The 19,219-nt window shown below is 43.1% G+C and overlaps 1 protein-coding gene across 28 annotated transcripts in view; it reads left to right on the forward strand.

Annotated features, from left to right (window-relative positions):
- LOC145545898 (uncharacterized) overlaps nt 1-19,219 on the forward strand; it is a 55,339-nt gene that overhangs the window by 2,781 nt on the left and 33,339 nt on the right. For 7 of the 28 annotated variants that reach the window (XR_014082309.1, XR_014082291.1, XR_014082286.1 and 4 more), the window contains exons 2-4: nt 3,183-3,262; nt 6,018-6,169; nt 6,313-6,370. The gene's annotated coding sequence lies outside the window, so the exon portion shown is untranslated. Of the gene's footprint in view, nt 1-3,182; nt 3,263-3,513; nt 4,334-5,990; nt 6,188-6,312; nt 6,371-7,544; nt 9,925-19,219 lie in introns of those variants that run through there. The other 21 variants (XR_014082297.1, XR_014082298.1, XM_081591246.1 and 18 more) reach the window with 11 other exon arrangements.

Genomic DNA, 19,219 nt, shown 5'->3' on the forward strand with positions numbered 1-19,219 from the left:
GTTCACTTAAACTCATGTCCACTGAGTTGGTGATGCAGCCCCACCACCTCATCCTCATCCCTTCTATTCCTCCCTTCAATATTTCCCAACATCAGTCTTTTCCAATGAGTCAGCTCTTCACATCAGGTGGCCAAAGTATTGGAGCTTCAGCATCCATCCTTCCAGTGAATATTCAAGCTTGATTTCCTTCAGGATTGACTGGTTTGATCTCCTTGCAGTCCAAGGGACTCTCAATTGTCTTCTCCAGGACCACAGTTCAAAAGCATCAATTCTTCAGTGCTCAGCCTTCTTTATGGTCCAGCTCTCACATCTATGTATGACTACTGTAGAAAAACATAGTTTTTCACTATATGGACCTTTGTTGGCAAAGGGATGTCTCTGCTTTTTAATATGCTGTCTAAGTTGGTCATAGCTTTTCTTCCAAGGAGCAAGCATCTTTTAATTTCGTGGCTGCAGTCACCATCTGCAGTCATTTTGGAGCCCAAGAAAATAAAGTCTCTCACTGTTTCCATTGTTTCCCTATCTATTTGCTATGAAGTGATGGGACTGGGTGCCCTCATCTTAGTTTTTTCAGTGTTGAGTTTTAAGCCAGCTTTTTCTCTCTCTCTCACTCTCATCAAGAGTCCTCTTTGCTTTCTACCATTAAAGTGGTGTCATCTGCATATCTGAGGTCATTTATATTTCTCCTGTCAATCTTGATGCCAGCTTGTGAGTCATCCAGCCCAGCATTTTGCATGATATACTCTGCATATAAGTTAAATAAGCAGGTTGACAGTATATAGCCTTGACATACTCCTTTCCCAATTTTGAACCAATCAGTTGTTCAATGTAAGTTTCTAACTGTTGCTTCTTGTCCTGCATACAGTTTTCTCAAGAGACAGGTAAGGTGGTCTTGTATTCCTATCTCTTTAAGAATTTTCCACAGTCTGTTGTGACCCACACAATCAAAGGCTTTCCTATAGTAGGGATTGTGAACTTGTATTATGTCTCCATTTTATGGCTGAAGAAACTTAGGGACAGATGAATTATATGGCCTAAGACCAAATAGCCAAAAAAGGGTAGAGTAGGAATTTAAATTCTAGGAAGAGTTTCTAGAGTCCTGTTTTATTAATAGGGGCTTCCCCAATGATTCAGTGGGTAAAGAATCTGCCTGCAATGCAGGAGATGCAGGAGACACAGGTTCAATCCCTAAATCAGGAAGGTCCCCTGGAGGAGGAAATGGCAATCCACTCCAGTATTCTTGCCTGAAAAATCTCGTAGACAGAGGAGTCTGGCACATTATAGTCCAAAGTGTTGCAAAGGGTCAGACACAACTGATCACAACTGACTTGGTTATTAATAGAAATGTTATTTATATTGCCTTCAGTTTAACATCATTTTCTATTTTATTTCATCCTCACAACAACCTTATATTAGATTGAACTATATAAAATTGTTAATATTCAACATTTGTTTTCTTTTTTGGCTGCATCATGCACTGTGGAATCTTAGTTACCCCATCGAGGATTGAACCCCAGGCCCTCAGCAGTGAGATCATGAAATCCTAACTACTGGACCATCAGGGAATTCCATATTCAATCTTTTTCAAAATATAAAAATTCTATTTCATTTGGTTCAACTTAATATTTTTCTTGTTTTATGAAAAGGAAATGTAGGCTCAGAGGAATGAGCGAGTTATAGGACAAAAGTTAAGAGCCAGTGCTTGGGTTAAATCAAGACCTGGCCTCTGACCCTCACCCACCAGCCAGGTAACAGTGATTTTACTTCTCTGAACTTGTTTCCTCATCACTAATAAGAACAATAATAACTATGGGTCAAAATTTGGAGGACAGTTAGATGCCTCCCACAAGAGTTAAACAAGAAGTCACACGTCATCAAACACACAGTCCCTTGGTAGGTGAAGTCACTCAGCCTTCTCCACACAGAAAATGCACACTGTGTGTAGAAATAAATGAAGAACACCCAAATAAGAACAAACAGAACAAGCTACTTATTCAGAACTTGCTACCACCACTTGCATCTCACAGGCAGAGAAGTAGGCAAGCTTCATAGTGAAAAAGAGAAGGCATCGGGTGTGTTGTGATAGCAGGGAGCTGGCATGGGATAGCTGGAGATGGGCTAGCCAGAAGTAGACCATCCTCTTCAGCTGGTTTGGGGAGCATGTTTAGCTTTCTTTGATTGGAGAATGAAAAAGTTGGCTTAAAACTCAACATTCAGAAAACTAAGATCAGGGCATCCAGTCCTATCACTTCATGGCAAATAGATGGGGAAACAATGGAAACAGTGACAGACTTTATTTTGGGGGCTCCAAAATCACTGCAGATGGTGACTGCAGTCATGAAATTAAAAGATGCTTGCTTCTTGGAAAAAAAGCTATGACCAACCTAGACAACATATTAAAAAAGCAGAGATATTACTTTGCCAACAAAGGTCCATCTAGTCAAAGCTATGGTTTTTCCAATAGTCATGTATGAATGTGGGAGTTGGACTATAAAGAAGGCTGAGTGCCGAAGAATTGATGGTTTTGAACTGTGGTGTTGGAAAAGATTCTTGAGAGTCCCTTGGACTGCAAGGAGAGCCAACCAGTCTATCCTAAAGGAAATCAGTCCTGTATATTCACTGGAAGGACTGATGCTGAAGCTGAAACTCCAGTACTTTGGCCACCTGATGCAAAGAACTGACTCATTTGAAAAGACCCTAATGCTGGGAAAGATTGAAGGTGGGAGGAGAAGGGGACAACAGAGGATGAGATGGTTGGATGGCATCACCGACTCAATGGGCATGAGTTTGAGTAAACTCTGGGAGTTGGTGATGGACAGGGAGGCCTGGCGTGCTGCAGTCCATGGGGTCGCAAAGAGTTGGACACGACTGAGCAACTGAACTGAACTGATTGGTCCTGAGTTAGAAGTGGGGATAAAAAAATATACAACATCTGACCAGTCATCAACCATGTCCTCAGAATTCTGGAGCAGTTACTGCAGAGTTCTTTGTTTTCTGGACTGGTTGCTGCAAAGGTTGAGGTTTGGCTTCTATCTGCAGCAAGCAGCTCAGGAAGTCAAGCGTAGTTGCAATGGGGAGCTAAACAACAACCCCTTTGAGTTGCTGCCAAATGCAAATAATGGTGGCTGACTCCTTGCTGTAGCAAGCTCTGAGTAAATAGCTTTTGCTTGTTCTCATTTCAGTGGTCTTAACAATCTCCACGTGTCTGACAGCACAGCCTTCCAGGCAGAAGTCAACAGCCTCTAAGTGAAAAGCAAACATGGTGAGTTTGGGAATAGCAAGGTGGCCCAAATGGTTGGAGGAGGATAAACTGGGAGGAGCAGTAGGACATGAGGTCAGAGAAGAAAGGCAAGGGCAGATTATCCATACCCTTATAAGACTTTTGGCTCTGAGTGCGCTGGGAAGCCATTGTGGGTTTCGAGTAGAATGACCTGATCTGACATGAACTGCTAGATTCAGAAGAGACTGTATTTAATAAACAGTAATCTAATTGAGCTATATTGTTTTCTATAGAAGGACTGTGAAAATAGGAAACATAAAGTCTAGCAGAAGAAAAAGCCAGAAGAGCAGGAATCAGGGGTGTTTACATCCAAAATTCTGGACACATTTCCTCTAAGATGACTCATGTATAGTGGAGGGTGAAATAGCCCTTAAGAGTTAATCATGTGTACTCTGCACCTGTGCTCCCCACGCATATGCCACTTCCTTCATCTAAGTTCTTCCTTTGTACCGGGCACTGATGATGGCACAGCAGATACAGCCGTGAACCATACAGACTCATCCAGAGGAGATGGAGATTGCTGTAGGGGAGCAAAATTTTTTACCCCAAAATGTACCTCTTTCACATGAGAATAAATTTAAGCTGATTTTTTTAAGAAACAGAAGATCGGAAGTTGTTGTTGTTACCTCTCCGTTAACTGCCTTAAAGTATTTAGATAAAAGGCCTATTCCTAGAATAGAGCTATAATGAGAAATGTCAGCAAAGAATATAGGCTAGGTATGAAACAGGAGGGAAGGTGGCACAATTTTGAAAGAATGACATAGCCCGAGGACTCAACATAGACCAATTAGAATCAAATGGGTCCAAGATGGCAGACAAGACAGTTCCAAGGCACCATCAAAGACCAAAAGGTGGGTGGGGGAACCAATTCCAGGAAATCACCCCTTCCCCAAAATAGTTGGAATAATCCTCCCACTCATTAGCCTATGAAGTTACCCAGCCTATAAAAACTAACCACGCCACATTTGGAAGCCACTGCACTCTCCCTCTGTGATGGCCCACACTCTGTCTGTGAAGTATGTTTCTCTCTGAATAAATCCATTTCTTGACCTATCACTTTATCTCTCACTGAATTCTTCTACAATGAAACATCAAGAACCTGAGCTTCATTACTGTAGGTTTGGGCTGGGTTGAGTTCTAGCCATGTGGCTTAGAGTCCCAAACTGGTCTGGGCCAGGTTCAAGTCCCTGCCATGAAGGTTCAAGTCCTCAGTTCAGTTCAGTTGTCAGTCGTGTCCGACTCTTTAAGACCCCATGGACTGCAGCATGCCAGGCCCCCCTGTCCATCACCAACTCCCAGAAATTGCTCAAACTCATGTCCATTGAGTTGGTGATGCCATCCAACAATCTCATCCTCTGTCGTCCCTTTCTCCTGCTGTCTTCAATCTTCCCAGCATCAGGGTCTTTTCAAATGAGTCAGTTCTTTGCATCAGGTGGCCAAAGTATTCGAGTTTCAGCTTCAGCATCAATCCATCCAATGAATATTCATGACTGATTTCCCTTAGGATTGATTGGTTGGATCTTCTTGCTGTCCAAAGGACTCTTAAGAGTCTTCTCCAACACCACAGTTTAAAGCCATCAATTCTTTGGCACTCAGCTTTCTTTATAGTCCAACTCTCACATCCATACATGACCACTGGAAAAACCATAGCTTTGACTAGACAGACCTTTGTTGGCAAAGTAATGTCTCTGCTTTTTAATATGCTGTCTAGGTGGGTCACAGCTTTTCTTCCAAGGAGCAAGCATCTTTTAATTTCATGGCTGCAGTCACCATCTGCAGTGATTTTGGAGCCCTCAAAAATAAAGTCTGTCACTGTTTCCATTGTTTCCCCATCTATTTGTCATGAAGTGATGGGACCAGATACCATGATCTTAGTTTTCTGAATGTTGAGTTTTAAGCCAGCTTTTTCACTCTCCTCTTTCACTTTCATCAAGAGGTTCTTTAGTTCCTCTTCACTTTCTGCCATAAGGGTGGTGTTGTCTGTGTATCTGAGGTTATTTATATTTCCCCCGGCAACCTTGATTCCAGCTTGGGCTTCATCCAGCCTGGCATTTCGCATGATGTACTCTTGAATATAAGTTAAATAAGCAGGGTGACAATATACAGTCTTTACATACTTCTTTCCCAATTTGGAACCAATCTGTTGTTCTATGTCTGGTTCTAACTGTTGTTTCTTGACCAGCATACAGATTTCTCAGGAGGCAGGTAAGGTGGTCTGCTATTCCCATCTCTTTAGGAATTTTCCACAGTTTGTTCTGATCCACACAGTCAAAGGCTTTGGCATAATCAATAAAGCAGAAGTAGTTGTTTTTCCTGGAATTCTTTTGCTTTTTTGATGATACAGTGGATGTTGACAATTTGATCTCTGGTTCCTCTACCATTTCTTTAGGAATTTTCCACAGTTTGTTCTGATCCACACAGTCAAAGGCTTTGGCATAATCAATAAAGCAGAAGTAGTTGTTTTTCCTGGAATTCTTTTGCTTTTTTGATGATACAGTGGATGTTGACAATTTGATCTCTGGTTCCTCTACCATTTCTAAATCCAGTTTGAACATCTGGGAGTTCATGGTTCATGTACTGTTAAAGCCTGGCTTGGAGAATTTTTAGCATTACTTTGCTAGCATATGAGATGAGTGCAATTGTGTGGTAGTTTGAACATTGTTTGGCATTGCCTTTCTTTGGGATTGGAATGAAAACTGACCTTTTCCAGGCCTGTGGCCACTGCTGAATTTTCCAGATTTGCTGGCATATCGAGTGCAGCACTTTCACAGCATCATCTTTTAGGATTTGAAATAGCTCAACTGGAATTCCATCACCTCTACTGGCTTTGTTCGTAGTGATGCTTCCTAAGGCCCACTTGACTTCACATTCCAGGATGTATAGCTCTAGGTAAGCGATCACACTGTTGTGGTTATCTGGGTTATGAAGATCTTTTTTGTTTTTGTTTCTTTGTTTTTTTTATGAAGATCTTTTTTGTATAGTTCTTCTGTGTATTCTTGCCACCGCTTCTTACTATCCTCTGCTTCTATTAGGTTGATACCATTTCTACATTCCTTTAAAGAAAGCAGGAGAAACCACTAGACCATTCAGGTAAGACCTAAATCAAATCCCTTATGATTATACAGTGGAAGTGACAAATAGATTCAAGGGGTTAGATCTGATAGAGTGCCTGGAGAACTATGGATGGAGGTTTGTGACAATGTACAGAAGGCAGTGATCAAGACCATCCCCAAGAAAAAGAAATGCAAAAAGGCAAAATGCTTGTCTGAGGAGGCCTTACAAATAGCTGAGAAAAGAAGAGACGTGAAAGGCAAAGGAGAAAAGGAAAGATATACCCATTTGAATACAGAGTTCCAAAGAACAGCAAGGAGAGATAAGAAAGCCTTCCTCAGTGGTCAATGCAAAGAAATAGAGGAAAACAATAGAATGGGAAAGACTAGAGATCTCGTCAAGAAAATTAGAGATACCAAGGGAACATTTCATGTAAAAATGGGCTCCATAAAGGACAGAAATGGTTCAAGTCCTTATCTGAGGTAAATAGTTTTAGGTGTAGTGGGGGGGGAACTCAGCAGAGCCTAGAGATTAGAGTCCACTCTGAGTCCCACTCTCTGCAGGGCCCAGTCAATATTTACCAAATATTTGCTTTTCCATCTCCACTTGCATTGCCTTCCTCCCATTTGAAGTCCCCAAACAGTACCCCTAACAACCTCTTTTGTTTTTAACTGAACATGGTATTAAAGGTGAAAATTTCTGCCATTGTGGTGAGTTACTCAGTTTTCTGCCTCTCCCCCATGTGTACATGTTATCAAACTTTTGATTATCTCTTGTTAATCTTACTCACATCAATTTAATTCTTAAACCAGTCAGCACTTAGAAAGGTGGAGGAAAATATCTTCGTGACACTGCCGGAAAAAACAAGCAGTTATAATATGCCATTCCCAGTGGGCTGTCAGCTAAAAGATGCACAACATGAGAGCTGTGAAGTAAGTTTTATTTCGGCAAAATGAGGACTGCAGCCTGGGAGACAGCACCTCAGATAGCTCTGAGAAACCCCTCCAAAGAAGTAGTGGAGGAAGGTCAATGTACATGATTTTGGTGAAAGGGGAGTTCAATGCAATCAAGCAATTATTTTACAAAAGGTTTTCTGCTTCATTAGGAGCTGAAGTCAGCATAAAGGGAGGGGTTTAGTGCTTTTCTAGATATGAGGAGAAGTAAGGATGGGACCATGAAACCAGTTCCTAATGCTCAAAATTCTCCAAGCCAGGCTTCAACAGTACACGAACCGTGAAATTCCACATGTTCAAACTGGATTTAGAAAAGGCAGAGAAACTAGAGATCAAATTGCCAACATCTGTTGGATCATCAAAAAAGCACTCAAGTTCCAAAAGAACATCTACTTCTGCTTTATTGACTACACCAAAGCCTTTGACTGTGTGGATCACAACAAACTGTAGAAAATTCTTCAAGAGATGGGAATACCAGACCACTTTACCTGCCTCCTGAGAAATCTGTATGCTGGTCGAGAAGCAACAGTTAGAACCAGACATGGAACAACAGATTGGTTCCAAACTGGGAAAGAAGTACGTTAAGGCTGTATATTGTCACTCTGCTTATTTAACTTGTATGCAAGAGTACATCATGCGAAATGCCAGGCTGGATGAAGCACAAGCTGGAATCAAGGTTGCCGGGAGAAATATCAATAACCTCAGATACACAGACAACACCACCCTTATGGTAGAAAGTGAAGAGGAACTAAAGAGCCTCTTGATGAAAGTGAAAGAGGAGAGTGAAAAAGCTGGCTTAAAACTCAACATTCAGAAAACTAAGATCATGGTATCTGGTCCCATCACTTCATGACAAATAGATGGGGAAACAATGGAAACAGTGACAGACTTTATTTTGGGGGGCTCCAAAATCACTGCAGATGGTGACTGCAGCCATGAAATTAAAAGATGCTTGCTCCTTGGAAGAAAAGCTGTGACCAACCTAGACAGTATATTAAAAAGCAGAGACATTACTTTGCCAACAAAGGTCTGTCTAGTCAAAGCTATAGTTTTTCCAGTAGTCGTGTATGGATGTGAGAGTTGGACTATAAAGAAAGCTGAGTGCCAAAGAATTGATGGTTTTGAACTGTGGTGTTGGAGAAGACTCTTAAGAGTCCTTTGGACAGCAAGAAGATCCAACCAATCAATCCTAAGGGAAATCAGTCATGAATATTCATTGGATGGACGGATGCTGAAGCTGAAACTCGAATACTTTGGCCACCGGATGCAAAGAGCTGACTGACTCATTGGAAAAGACCCTGATGCTGGGAAAGTTTGAAGGCGAGAGGAAAAGGGGACGACAGAGGATGAGATGGTTGAATGGCATCACCAACTCAATGGACGTGAGTCTGAGTAAGCTCCAGGAGTTCGTGATGGACAGGGAAGCCTGGCATGCTGCAGTCCCTGGGGTCTCAAAGAGTCGGACACAACTGACAACTGAACTGAACTGAAAGACCTGTTCCGCCAGTTTCTCTGGAGCACAAAGTGCCCCATTCTGCACCCTGAGCTCCCTTCAGGGTGAATCGAAGGTCAACAGCTGCAGCAGAACAGGATTCAATCCCCACAGAGGCAGATAGCAAATGACCTTGGCAAGCACAAATTTGTAGTTGACAAGCCTCATAGATTATGTTAGATCATTTTGATATGGATTTAGTCTAGTACATGGTTCCCAAACTGGGCAACAAAGCATCCCAGGGAACAAGAGCAAATCCACAGTCACCATGGGTGTTTTTAAATTTCAAGGGAAATTCAGCTGCACCTGTCAAACACTGTACAAGACTACTAACTTCAGGTAGTTCACAGTTTCAACATGAAATCATGCTACATTGCTTTTAATGATATTGTTGGGGAAGAAAAACATTTCCTCTACCATCTTAGGTTCAGTTTGGGTTATCTGCAAATTAAACTGACAAAAGAGATTAGCAAAAGGAAAAGTTTACTTTTGAAAACAATGCGAACATGCAGAAGTGCTTAGTGGGGGAAGAAAAGACTTCTACAGTGAGAACAAATAGGTTTCTTCAGGAAAAACAAATGGGTTTTTAGGAGGGCAAATAGGAGACAAAAAAGGTAGCAACTTAGCCCATACACACAAGCATGGTATTCTAAGTCGGTCTCCATGACCTCATATCTCTGTGAAGCTGTTTTTGGTGTTTTCTATGATAAAAAACAAGCACTATGTAGAATGAGTGTTTGTGCTCAGTGCTCAGTTGTGCCTGACTCTTTGCGACCCCATGGAGTGTAGCCCGCCAGGTTCCTCTGTCCATGGGATTTTCTAGGCAAGAAGACTGGAGTGGGTTAGCATTGCCTCCTCCAGGGGGTCTTCCCGAACCCAGGGATCAAACCTGCTTCTCCTGCATTGCCATCAGGTTCTTTACTGCTGAGCTATCAGGGATGCCCCTAGGATGAGTGTGATGGTGTCCAAATCTGATTTTAAAGTTTGAGAAGTTGTGCAGTGCTCAGCCAGCACACACATCTCAATACTGTGTGTAGGTTATTTAAGAATGAAATTAAAATATTATTTTTCCTTTTAATTTATATGTATTTTTTCCTAATCAACTCCTAAATTGTTAGAACATAAAGCCTTTTTTCTTTTTTTAAAAATAATCTTTTAAATTTATTTTTGGCTATGCTGGGTCTTCATTGCTGTGCAGGCTTTCTCCAGTTGCAATGAGTGGGGGCTCCTCTCAGGCTTCTCACCCCGGTGGCTTCTCTAATCGTAGAGCATGGGCTCTAGAGCATGAGGGCTTCAGTAGTTTCAGCTCCCGGGCTCTAGAGCTCAGGCTTAATGGTTATGGTGCACCATCTTAGCTCTTCCACAGCATGTGGGATCTTCCCGGATCAGGGATGGAACCTGTGTCTCCTGCATTGGAAGGCGGATTCTTTACCACTGAGCCACCAGGGAAGCCCCATAAAAGCTTAGTAAGTCGTATGAACATAAAAATATATGAGACTGTTGAGTATGTCTTTTGGCCTTGGAGGCTTGGTACAGAAAGTAAAAGCACCAGGGTTCAGTTTTGATCCCTGTTTAGTGGTTGAAGGTTCTGTTTGCAAACTTCATGTGTTCAAATCCCAGCTGAGTTGCTTCCTGACTACATGCTTTTCTTGGACAAGTTATAATATTTATCATCTCCATGCCTCAGTTTCTTCATCTGTAAATTGGGAATGATGATAACAGGACCTAACTCTCAGGGCTGTGGTGAGGATTGAGTGGAATGGCATTGTGAAGCCCTCAGTCCAGTGCCTGCCCCCCACCCCCACCTGGCACACCAAATAATGGGGTAGAGTTACAGAAAGAAAGCTCTGATGGTTTTCCAAAGAATGCAGTGTTCTGTGTTCCCCCTCCACCCATCCCAGGATCAGGCTGACTGAACAATCCTTCCCTTTGTCTTAGGCCTTGGGAGATAAAGTCAAGTCTGGAAAAAGAAGGGAGGGTTTTACGAGGTCCTCATCCTAGCCCAATCAGTCTGACAGTGCCGGGTTTTCTTGGCCAGTTGCACAGAAGAAGACTCTAAAGTACAGGAGGAGCCAAGGACCGACCAAACAAAGGAAACAAAAGAAAACCTACAGTCCTGCGCTTGGTGGGAGGGTGGAGTTTAGAAGAAATTTATCTAAAGCCATGTTTGGGTGGCTCAGTAGGTAAAGAATCCATCCGCCTTCAAAGCATTAGAGGCAGGAGACAGTTGGTTCCATTGCTTGGTCAGGAAGATCCCCCTGGAGAAAGAAATGGCAACCCACTCCAGTATTTCTGCCTGGGAAATCCCGTGGACAGAGGAGCCTGGCGGGCTACAGTCCATGGGGTCACAAACGAGTTGGACATGACTAAGCAACTGAACACACAAAGCAAAGCAAACTACAAAGTTTCCACCTTTCATTACACACATAAAGATGTGACATGGTGTGTCAAAAACCCCTTATGTAATGTAGTGCACCTGGGTTGTTAACTGAAGCTGCTTCTCTGTATCAAAGTGAATTAGAAGGTCCAGGCAAGGGGGTGGGGAGCAGTGTTTCATTCCTGATGTTGTTGTTCAGTCACTAAGTCATGTCCTACTCTGAGACCCCATGGACTGCAGCAGGGTTCCCTGTCCTCCACTATCTCCCAGAGTTTGCTCAAACTCATGTCCATTGAGTCGGTGATGCCATCCAACCATCTCATCCTCTGTTGCCCCTTCTCCTGCCCTCAGTCTTTCCCAGCATCAGGGTCTTTTCTAATGAGTCAGTTCTTCACATCAGGTGGCCAAAGTATTGGAGTTTCAGCTGCAGCATCAATCCTTCCAATGAATATTCAGGGTTGATTTCCTTTAGGATTGACTGGTTTGATCTCTTTGCTGTCCACGGGACTCTAAAGCGTCTTCTCCAACACCACAGTTTCAAAGCATCCATTCTTCACTCATTACTGATGACACAACTTCAAAAAGCAAAGTTTCTGGTGGTGTCTGATTTTAGAGGCCAAGACTTCTTAGTGAGTAAGAAAGCAGGAGTCCTCATGCCACTCTGCTGCTGCAACTTGTCCTTGGGAGAAATAAGTGTTTTCTGTTCAGCTCTATAACTGGCTTTATTTTATTATCCCAACCAAATGAACGGCAGGGCATATTTTTAACTTCTCATGCTTTCTCATTGCTAATTTTTGCTTTCTCAATCTTGAGAATGAGGAGGAGGGGAACTTCATGGCGGCCAGGTAGGAGGAGACAACAGCAGCATCTTTCTTGCCGGCAGCAATGGGACAAAAAAAAAAAAAAAAAAAAGGTGCCTACCTATTCCCACCAACACCCTGACAGGTGGCAGAGGCTGAGTGACTGGCTGGGGGAGGCTGGGGCCCTTGACCAACTGGAGAGAGGGGAGGCTGGCGGGAGGCTTTGCACAGCCTGGGGCACTCCCCTGCCCCACCCCAGCATTCCTCTCTCTTGGAAAATCTTCCCTGTTATCTCAAGAGTCAGGGGACATGGGGGGAAGGGGAGGGCTAGCACAGTCATTTCTCTGGTTCCCAGAGCCATCCTGGGTAGAATTGCCAGATGTTTTTCTAATTACTAGAGCAACTCTTTTAAGTTGAATGTGGTCTCAGCTTCTGATCTCCACAGTCTGGCCCAAGTCTCCCTTCCCAGCTGACTGCCATTCCTCCCCTCTGCCTTCACTGTCCTGGTGTCATCCTCTCCCTTGAAGCCACACAGACCTGGTTTCAATCCCAGTGAAAAGAAAGAAAAGAAAGTGAAGTCGCTCAGTTGTGTCTGACTCTTTACGACCCCATGGACTTGTAGCCCACCAGGCTCCTCCATCCATTGAATTTTCTAGGCAAGAGTACTGGAGTGGGTTGCCATTTCCTTCTCCAGGGGATCTTCCTGGCCCAGGGATCGAACCCAGGTCTCCCGCATTGCGGGAGCCACCAGGGAATCCCATGTGATCTCATGTACAAATGGCGGGGGCCTGGATAAATTATTTGCCCTGGAGCCCTGATCTCCCAATCTGTTAAATGGGGCCAGCAAATATCTACCTCATAGGGTTATTGGGAGAATGGAATGAGATGAAGACAGTTACCAAATACCTAATTTGTGCCCTATAAATGTAAGTCACTTCCCTTTCGTGCTGTTTCTGCCCCCTGCAACGCTCTTACTCATTTTTCCTTCACCATTCCCAATCCAAATAGAACCAAGCAGAGCCCTGCCCCCTCGCCCAAGTACAAAGGCCCCTCCATGCTGCCTGCCTCTTGTTTGTAGAGAAGCTGAAGTCTCCCAGTCCCCCCTCCACCCCACCCCCACCCCATCACAAAAAGAGCAGGTTCAAGCAGCTAATGATTAGACAATAGAGTCACAGAAGCTTTCCATGTCTGATGCTCCTTCCTGAGTCATTTGATAGATACTGTAACTGCCCACCAGAGGGAAAAGTTAACTGCGTGATGACCAGACTGCAGCCATGGCATTAGCTGCTCCATCTTGAGCAGTACTGAACCTATGGCTACTACTGAACCTATGAACCAATTTCAAGAACGCTTAAGAGAATGGAATTAACACTATTGCTCACAATACTCCATATCTTGTGGGTATCAAAGTAATTATAGCTTGCTCTGTCTGTATATGTAAGCGGGCAACTAAAATTGTCAGCAAAGAGACACTACTGTCGCATGTTGACATCTTTCGCTCTTTATCAGCATGAAGAACTTAAAGAAGAGAGATCTTCACCCCTAGTCCCATAGAAATGGAATGATGCTCTGACAAGTGGGGATTTTGTAAGCAGCTTTTGGCAGCGGAGAGCTCTTTGCAGGAAAGAGTTCTCTGCAGGGGGCCTCTTTTGTCTTGTCACTTTAGCAAAGCTATGTTGTAACTAACCTTCAACCAGGCACTCCCACCCTCATCTCTGGCCCAAGCAAACCTTGCAAATGTTTGATCACACAATCCCTTGCCTAAATATGCTGGTTCTTTATATAGATCAAAGAAGCAGAAATGAAGACTAAGTAATTAACCAATGACCTGATTTCTTAAATTCCTTCAGTAATCTCACAAACTGTATAAACAAGATAACATCTAAAGTAAGATCTCAAGGAGTCAACAAGCCTGCATCAGTGGAAGATGGCAATGAGTCTGATTCTGCATTTCCATAATTAACTGAGGTTGCTTCCCCCTTTCCCTTTATTTTTATTTATTTTTTTTTTATGGGTGTGGATCCATTTATTTAGATCTTCAGCTGGTAAAGAATCTGCCTGCAATGCGGGAGACCTGGGTTCAAGCCCTGAGTTGGGAAGATCCCCTGGAGAAGGGAAAGGCTACCCACTCCAGTATTCTGGCTTGGAGAATTTCACAGACTCAGTTGTCCATGGGGTCACAAAAGAGTCTGACATGACTGTGCGACTTTCACATTCGTTTCTTTCAAAACATTTTGTAGTTTTCAAATACGTTTTCAACTTTATATTGCTAAATTTATTTCTCAGTATTTTTCTTTTTTTCTCTTTCTTTCGTTCTTTTTTTTTTCCTATTGGGAATGAAATATTTATTTTGGAGTTGTTTCCTGGTGTTATCTTGCATACTCTTTATAAACCCGCACACACTGTCATAAATGCTCTTACCTCCTCATGTTTTTTACCCCCAAAACCCTTTTTTTCTTTTCTGTCTGTTTGTTTTAATACAACAGAAAGTTCAACGAGAAAACTGATCTAGCAAATATGAACCTGCCACAGCGAGGAGGAGAGGGACAGGGGCCACGGGGTGGGGGGGCAGTTCCGGGTGACTAGAGAGAATCAACTACGTAAGAAATCAGGAGGACACTGGGGCGAGGACCAGAGACCAGGAGGACGGGAGCTGTGGTCCTGAGAGGGAAGGGGCAGGGTACCGGGCCAGACAACAAAATTCAAAAGAGTTTGGCCATAAAATATAAACAGGCTATGTTTCTATGGTGGGGAAGGGTAAGAGCAAGAGGGTATCCGGCAGAAGACTGCTTCAGGGAGGGGCTGTGGAGGCCAGACCCCGCCCTGCTGTCACCCCCTCCCAGCCCTTCCCTCTGTGTCTGTGGGTGCGTGTGTCTGTCCCCTTTCCCTTTAAAAACTTTCAGGGCTGAGCAGAATCTTTGGATTTGGGATGCAAAATCTTTGGATTTTAGGATCCACCTTCCCCCCCAGAATGTCAGCTGATTAAAAGTAATGCTTTCCATTTCTACCAACATTTGCCTCCTGAGCACTGATTTTCAGGTGGCAAGCAGCTGGACCTGAGTTTGGTAATACAAAAAGCATTCACCAGCTCAGTAGAAGTCCCTGCCTGGCCAAGTCCCTCCGCTGAACACATCATCCCCCAATCAAGTAGCTTCAGTTTCAAAGAATGGCCTCCTGGGTCCCCAGATACGGAGCTGTGATCTGAAAGCTGTGGCATGTATTTGATCCTGTGACACATCTCAGGTTATGATTTGCCATCTCATAGTGAGTGGGAGAATGATTGAACTGGATAAGACCCAGCAATACCTTTGGGGCCTTTCTCAAACAGTCCTTCCCATATCCTCTGCTTTAGCTCCTCCCTTAAGTACCTAGATAAAAGTATTTGATGCAAATTTCCTGAGTTGTTTTGCAGAAGTGAAAATTCCCCCACCAGATGGAAGATCTATTTGAAGACCCAGAGCACATAGCCCCAGGCCTCCCGGAAACTAAGGACTGTTAATGTTAACCCCTGTGACACCACCCTGCCTCACTATCAGCCAGTCAGAGAATTGTGTATGAGCTGATTGCACACCTTGCAACACCTCTCCCCAACCAACTGCCCTTTAAAAATTCTTTGCTGAAACCCTGTGGTGGCTCAGCTGGTAAAGTACCTGCCTGCAGTGTGGAAGACCTGGGTTCGATCCCTGGGTTGGGAAGATCTCCTGGAGAAGGGAAAGGCAACCCACTTCAGTATTCAGGCCTGGAGAATTCAATGGACTATAGTCCATGGGGTCCATGGGGTCACTAAGAGTCAGACGTGACTAGCAACTTTCACTTCCCTTCACTTCTGGGGAGCTTGAGGCTTTTCAGGCACGACTCATCTCCTGCAATAAATCTTTCTCTGATCCAAATTCTTACATTTCAGTGTGTTTGGCTTCACTCTGAGTTGAGCACACAAACTTGCATTAACATCAGGACCCACCCAGAATCTGAAAATTGGTAAGAAGATGATTTTAAATGGAAGACATTTGAAATTCAATAGCTGCAGACAAAAGCCATCTCAAAGCATCTCTCATCTACTAAAAGCAGAAACTTCTGAGAAATGAGAACTACCATAAATTTCCTCTTTGGGGTAAGTCTGCTCCCAGGAGAAAGACCAAGAAAAATTGTATCATAAATCCCCTCTCCTGGGAAGTTTTATGGCTGTGAAGACAGAAAGACCACTGGCACCTACATAAACAAACACTGTCACAGACTTTCTTGTTGGCCTTTTGCTCTCCTAAAAACCCATTTGTCTTTCCAAAAGAAATCTGTCCATTCTTCTCATAGGAAACTTTCCGCTAGGAAAGGGAGGGCTACCTCCCTTTTCCCTGTGTGGGGGTGGGGAAAGTTTCCCTTCTCTTCTAGGTTCTTTGGCTGGTCTAGTAATTAAATTGACATAAGATAGATTAACGGAGAAGGCAATGGCAACCCACTCCAGTACTCTTGCCTAGACAATCCCATGGATGGAGGAGCCTGGTGGGCTGCAGTCCATGGGGTCGCTGGAAGTCAGATGCAACTGAGCAACTTCACTTTCACTTTTCACTTTCCTGCATTGGAGAAGGAAATGGCAACCCACTCCAGTGTTCTTGCCTGGAGAATCCCAGGGATGGGGGAGCCTGGTGGGCTGCCGTCTATGGGGTCGCACAGAGTCAGACACGACTGAAGTGACTTAGCAGCAGCAGCAGCAAGATAGATTAACAGGAGAAAAACAAAAGTTTAATAATGTGTATATACCCTTTGGTCACAAAGAGTCAGAAATGATGACTGAAGCGACTTAGCACACATATGCACACACACAGCCTTCATACATAGGAGAACCCAGGAAAACTGAGTAAGTTTCTGAAATAGCCAAAGCCATCACCTTAAATACATCTTCAGCTAAAGACAAAAGAAGATGGAAGATGGTGGTAGGCAGGGAAATCAGTTATGGAAGGTTATCGTGCAAAGCACAGTGAACAAGGGTAAGGTTGTTATGAAGAATTAAGTATATACCTTCTTCATTGTTAATGGTTTCTAGAGATTTGGTCATCCTACTCTTCCTGGTAGAGGGAGGGAGACACCCTTATGAAGGGAGGGAGATTCCTCTTTTAAATGTAAATATTTCTTACAAAAGGACAACTTCTACTTAGTTTTTGGAGATTTTCCTCTGTCTGCTGTTTTTTAAAAGTATAAAAAAATCTAGAAGTCTAAAATAATTAATATGCCAAAGAGGCACATCTCGGGTGGTATATTTTGCTTCCCTTCTAAGTTAGATATTGTTTTAAACAAAAAAACCAGCTCCAAATAGAGTCATGGAATTCTCCAGGCAAGAATGCTGGAGTGGGTTGCCATTCCTTCTCCAGAGGATCCTCCTGACCCAGGGATCAACCTGTGTCTCCTGCATTGCAGGCTGATTCTTCTACACTGAGCCATCAGGGAAGCCTCAGTATGATAGTTGACTTAGCAACTAAACCACCACATGTTAAATATAAGAACATGTCAAAATCTTAAGTCTACCATTTCAAAAGTTGTGTATCTACTTCACAATTGTAAAAAATAAAAGATAATGTGTCATTTCTTATGTTAAAGTTTATGTGTCAAAAATGGAACATACAGTAAATATTTCACATAAAATCTAATAGTACACATTAAAAAAAAACAATTAGTACATTTGAATGGACTTTATGTAAGATGGTTATATCTCTTTTGCCTGGTTATATTGTAGAATAGACATTATGTCTTATTGGGGAATGTTTCCCCTGACTAGTGTTATAAATCTGGCATATAAATCTGCCCCTAGGGCAATATTAATTAACCATATTAAAGGAAACCAACAAGGTTACCTGAGCCCACACAATATGAAATGAAAATTGGGGGCTAATATTCAGGGGCTAATAAAAGCAATGACAGAGGGTTTTCTCTGCCCCGAGGGTGGATTGGTCTAGGTTTGACTTGTACACTCAGAAGGAAGGTCTTTGTTGAATGCCTTGTGCAAATTTCGAAGGCATGATAAATTGAACTCCAAAGTTCTAGAACACAGAACTCTGTTTTTTGGTCGTGCTGTGTGGCAAGCGGGACCTTAGTTCCCTGACGAAGGATCAAGCCCATGTACCCTGTAGTGGAAGAGTAGTCCAGTCTTAATAGCTGGACCACCAGGAAATCCCAGGAACATAGAACTCTTGATTTTCAGTTTATTTGGAAACATTCTCAGTGATATAGAAAAGCAAATTAAAGAAAATGTAGTTGGGCAAATCAAAATTTGTTGTCTTTTAGGTGGCAAACCGGTTATTAGGGGATTAAGAGTTTGGATTCTGGGACCCAGATTTATCACTTATCAGCCATGTGACCTTAGAGGGGTTAACAAACCTGTCTGTGTTTAAAAGAGCCACATCTGTAACATGGGGCAATTAACAGTGCTCTTACTGGGTTGTTGTGAGACTTAAACAAGTTAATACCCATAAAGCGGGACTTCCCTGGTGGTCCAGTGGTTAAGATGCCATGCTCCCAGTGCAGGGGGCCTGGTTGGATCCCTGGTCAGGGAACTAGATAGACATGCTGCAACTAAGGGTTCAGCTGCTGCAGCTAAAGATCCCACATGTGGCAACAAAGATGGCAACAAAGATCAAAGATCCTGTATGCTGGAACTAAGACCTGGTATAAACAAGTAAATTTTAAAAAAAATCATCCATAAAGGGCTCAGCACTGTCCAGCAGCATAATTACTATATCGTAGTTGTTATTGCTCTTATTATTATTACTATTTTTAAGACACTTGCCTGAGGACCTTCTGATTAGAACTGAAATGAACATACTTTCCTGTCCCTGTTGAACAATACTAGGACCAAGCAAAAATAACCTAGCTGCTTGCTCCAGGAAATATCTGCTCCTGAAAGATAAGATTACAAACTAACCAAGCAGACAATTTATCAAGACTAACAGCTGGCTCATCAAGACTCTTTCAAGACCCCTGCTTCCATGACCCACCCATCTATTAAGTCATAAATTGCACCCACCCAACCAGTTTCCTCCTTTGCAAGACCCAACCTCAAAAGACCTCTTTCTGGAGTTCTAGCCCCATATATCCAATTACCTGGTTGTCTCACGGGCAGATCATAATTAACATATTGAAAGCTGAACTCTTTTTTATTTTTTTTGGTTACACCAAGTAGCTTGGGATCTTGGTTCCCCAACTGAGGCAGGAGACAGATGGGCTCCTGGTTATACACTTACAACTGGCCTCCTGTTTACATTTCTTGGGGCAGGAAAA

This window comes from Giraffa tippelskirchi, chromosome 4 (genome assembly GCF_054371585.1).
Source record: "Giraffa tippelskirchi isolate mGirTip1 chromosome 4, T2T-mGirTip1v1.2.pri, whole genome shotgun sequence".
NCBI classification, from domain to species: Eukaryota; Metazoa; Chordata; class Mammalia; order Artiodactyla; family Giraffidae; genus Giraffa; species Giraffa tippelskirchi.